This window comes from Notothenia coriiceps, unplaced genomic scaffold, assembly GCF_000735185.1.
Source record: "Notothenia coriiceps isolate Sejong01 unplaced genomic scaffold, NC01 NC01_scaffold00037244, whole genome shotgun sequence".
NCBI lineage: Eukaryota > Metazoa > Chordata > Actinopteri > Perciformes > Nototheniidae > Notothenia > Notothenia coriiceps.
Window position 1 is genome coordinate 5,975,900 of NW_011369945.1, and position 5,065 is coordinate 5,980,964.

Consider the following 5,065-nt stretch of genomic DNA (forward strand, 5'->3'; position numbering starts at 1 on the left):
CCGTGAAGTTGTTTGCGGCCTGCCAGTAAACCCAAAGCAGAAGAAGATGAAGTGACGTCAGCGGCTTAATTTCAGCTTCATTTGCGTAATCTTCCCTCAGGAACTTATTCCGGTGTGAACACGATTTACTCTTTAGTTCCATGGGGGAACTAAGTGCTGGTAACTAAGTACGGCAAAGTACTTGGTGTGAAAGCGGCTACATATAACAGGATTGGGCTTGTGCACGCCCTCTAAAATGTTTTAACAGTTGAGCATTGATTCAACATTTACTTAGTGCCAATGACAAATCAGTCCTAGCATAACAGTAGAATACAATGTACCGCTACCAGATACATTTTGAAAGACATCCACATATACTTCAGGGGCTGAGAAAAGTAAACCAAGCGCCACAAAGTCTGTGGGCCGCATGTTTTCTATAACGTATGATCTATGTGAGAGTAACAACTGAAATGTAAATACACACACACACCAATAACAAAAACATACTTGATTATGTATTTTGTACATGCAAACAGAGATGTACATGTTTATTTACATGTAGAGCGGGGAAGGGAGATCCGATGACAAGTTGTCACTCAGACGTCTGACCTGAAGTATTTTCGGCTGTCCACGCATGGTTATACCAAGTTGGACCACGTTTGAAATGCACTACTTTTAAGGGGACTCGTTCAAAGTTAGGTGAAGAGATGTTTATCCGCAACTATCAAGGAATGCTATCTTTAAATGAGTGTGATCTTTTAAAACGGCAACAAACTGTTCTCTTTCCTGTGGTATCTTTTTTTGTGATCATATTAACATGGAAAATAAGGGATTTTTGTACATAGAAAGTGTTTTGCTTACTACGGTAATGAAATGTTGTATGAGGGCAGCATCAGGATGACCGGTCAAGTTGTCTTCTATAGAAACATCCTAAATTGAAATAAAATGTACATTACGATTCACTAAATATTCTCATTATCAGGAAAGAGCTTTTTTTTCTCCAGTTTGTCTGACCTAGATTGGTATCCGTCTGAATACCTAACATTTCCTGCTTGTAAACACTGTCACGGCACTTAGCCAAAATCACACTCCAAACAAGAATGCTAACCGCTGAACATTTGTGTTGTTGTTGTTGTTGTTGTACTGTAACCATCAGTGCCTGTGATACTGTCATGACTCATGAGTGAACCTTTTGATTCTATTTTATGTTTTTATATATATGTAAAAAGCCTGAAAGACTGAACTATGGATTAAATACATCTGGAATAACTGGTGTTCTGTATTCAATGTATTTTGTCTACAACTTACAAATATTTTGGATTTGACCTTTTAAATATTAACGTTCTAGAAAATGGTGCACAAACATTATACAAAAGTCACTACAATATGATATGTGTATGCCCTTTATGATTATCTATCGGTGCTATAACGGAAATGTACAAACAAGGAATAGGTATTCAGTCAAAATATTGAAGATGGATGTTAAAAAAGGAATCCTATGGAAACAGGGTACAGTGGTATGTAGAGGAATTGTACATAATGGACATTTTAAATAATCGAAAAACTGCATTTCTTTTAAGATTGCAAGAAAAACAAGATGGGAAAAAATTGTCATTACTCCCAAAACAGCAACTAAGGCTACGAAAGAGTAACAGATGAAGTGGATAAAACAGAACACTACAAACTCACACTACCCAAATATTACTTTTGCCCTTTTGAATTTAGGCTATTTCTAGGTCTTTTTCTTAAATTGTGATAAGATGACATACATGATCTGTACTACACAACAAACCAACTTTTTACCCAAACCATCATATGATCACCAGGGGGTGCTAGAGCGCCACAAACACAACGCCTCTACAGACAGTGGTGAGAGAAGTTCAGTATTTCTGATCAGCAAAAGACGGTAACTGTTGCACGGCAACAAATACATGTATGTGTAAACTGTGTCTCATGTGGGGACACAACAATTCAGAAAAACTGAGATTTAATGTCCATGACTGACTTCTTCAATTTTCCAAAATACAGTTGATCATTATCTGGCTTTGTATGAAACAGGATCATGTACTGTTATATAATTATGTGTAACTAAATGTTCTGTTTTTCTATTGTCTGGTTTGTCTGTCCGGGACTTTACTTACATTAGATCTGGGGCACGCAAGGGAGTGTAATAAGGACTTACAGGGAATAAAATATTCTGGCCAATCGCAGATGGATACTGCAAAAGTTATTCTTAGGAAGAACTTTGGTTTAACACTAATTCAACTTGAAGAAATCAAACGATGCATATTTTGAATATAAGACACAAAATGTCTCAAAGGTTAATTTACAGGACAAGAACTTCAAAGATGAAATTACATTTAAAAAGTTTTACTTTAAATCTACAACTATCTAGCCAACAATTATTTAAATGAGAGAAGAGCAGAAAGAATTGTATCTAACGTTATTTAGCTATAACTAGAGCTTCAAAAAAACACCGAAAGTATCAAACTGATACTCAAACATCTTATGGTTTTGGACTGACCATAAAAGATATTTAAAGACATCACCTAAAATCGATAAATCTGGTTTTTAAAAAAAAAAAAAAACACATATCGGAAATCAGTAGTAATCGTTACTTTCAGCCCTAACTCAAATGGAGAGTTGACTGGAGGCTGTGTTTGACAAAGACCTGAGCGCCACGCGGCGTTTCTCTGTGGTTAATCTGCAGGTCAGGAACTTTTCCGCCCTCCAAGCAACCTGACAATGAGCGTCTAATCCTGACAAGATTCAATAAGTGTAATGCCCGATACTTCCAGAGTATAAAAGAAGTATCTACACGTTATTCAAAACAGGCTGCCTTGTAAAATCTGCACTTTGAGATGAGCCCCCCCTCGAAAGATCCCCAACAAAGTTAATTCACTCCATCCTCCCTGTGTATCGTGCAACAGTCTCTAATTTGAGTGAGACGGGACAGACCAAACAAACACAAAATACACTCCCAAAAATCTGTGGTCCAGATGCGCTCGGCACACATACCACAGCTGCACTAACATTGCTTTATGCAACAAGATGGCCTGTCATTAACGCCGAGTGCTGCGCCGGATGCGCTCAGTCAAACCTCCCCTCAGCCACCCCCCATAACCCCCAGCAGCGTCTGTATCCCATCAGTCCTCTCTCTTTTAAACATCCTCACACTCATCAGCCTGAGGTTATGAGGCTTGTGGCACGCGTGCTGCATTCCTGGGAGGTGATGCGAAACAGAAATGCATAAAATTCCCGATCTGGAATCCATCGCAGGGGGTGTGTGTGTGAGTGAGAGAGAAATAAGAGCAGCAGGGGGGGTTAGTTGGAAAATAAAGATGAGGCGGGGTTAAGGGGGTCTCACTGCCCCCTTGAGTACCAGAGCATCTGAGATACAAAGAGTCTGAGGAATTCAAAATATATAGGGGTTTGAAAGTTTTAGGAATTCTGGGTATTTACAGCGAGTGGGGTTTACGGAGCACAAGGGTACTCTTGGGACAGTTAAGTAAAACGCCTGCAGAACATTTACCTTCCTTCACAGTATCGCATATGACAATTCATGGACCCCAGGGGTGTGATACGGGCGTATTAAGAGTTCAGGGAGGCATCTGGCGAGAGAGTAGACAAAAATAGCATATCAATGCGTATTCGCATTATAGATCTCTACGGAATTAAAAGGTCCCTGGAGGACTCCTGTAAGGGTCAACGACACAAACAGATGTCCTCCCAACTCCTCATAAAAATGAAAAACAGCAAAAGTGGGTCCAGAGTGAGAAATGAACAGCAGCATTCCACTTCACACCAACAGAAATGTCTATTACTGTAAAGAGCTGCTAGACCTCAACCTTATTTCACCTGCGTGTCATCCCTCCTGTCCACCAGCACGTGTCTCTGCGCCTCGCCCTCCTGACATCACATGTGGGACTTAAACCAATGACTGAAGGTTGTAGTTCGATTTCGTGAGGTTCAAGGGTGCAAGGAGACGGAATTTTGGACAAAGGATCTGGCTCCAATCAGCGCATCTGACTGAGGTTGACTCTGCACCCACAGGAAGGCCGAGCCGAGGCCACAGCGGGGAAACCGAACTCTTCTTTCTCAATTGTTCATTCCAGATATAAATATCTTCTGACAATGTAAAGTGCAGTGGTAAAGGTGAGCCGTTCTGAGATACCAGTTGAGTTTTTACCCTCATGGGTCAGAGGTTACTGGGGACACATGTAAAAGTAGATGCACATGCACTTACCTACTGTAAATCATATTCAAATGCATGCACATGAATACTTACATGCATGCATAGTTTACACACCGGGGTGCGTGAATACTGCATGCTCACAATCAATTCACCCCAAAAACACATAAATCAAAACTAAATACCTACTTAATCTAAATGTGCTACAGATGCAGATTCTTTTTCTAATTCAGCCTTCTATGAACTGTAATATCGCTGCAGTGATGTGGTCTACTCTATCTGCGAGGAATGCTTTACGTGACAAGATAGAAAGACTTCAAAAGTCAACGTCTCATCCTATTCCTCCCCCATGAACACAAAAGAATGTTAGGCAAGGCGCAAATATAAAACACAAGTGTTTCTGTGAAGAAGAAAAAAAAAGATTCCCTGCAACCCCCATGGACTGCGCTTCTCTCCTGCCAGCACATGAAGTTATTTATTTTTCACTTGAAACCGTCTGACTCATCATTACTGACTGAGCCAAGTTTGGAGTTGGCCTCCTATCAGAGCATTGTTTACCAGCATCCTACTTAATTGCACGGTATATGAAATCATTCTAAAAATACCCATGGTGCAGAGGGCTTCAAAGGAAGTTAGTGAATCAATCAGTAGAGGTGGTAACCGGGTGAAAGGCCAAGTGCTTGATTAGGTAGATACATAATTACCTGGAGGCTCTTGTATCATCATCCCTTCCCTAAATACACACCCGTTCTCTCCCTCGGGGAAAAGTGTGTCATGAAGGTGTGAAAACATCTGCTATTCATGAGCACAGATCAACACAACGTGCTTTGTTTAACCTTTTAAAAAAAGACATATGACTAAAAGGAGGGAATGGTACCAAATCTTAACCGTCAT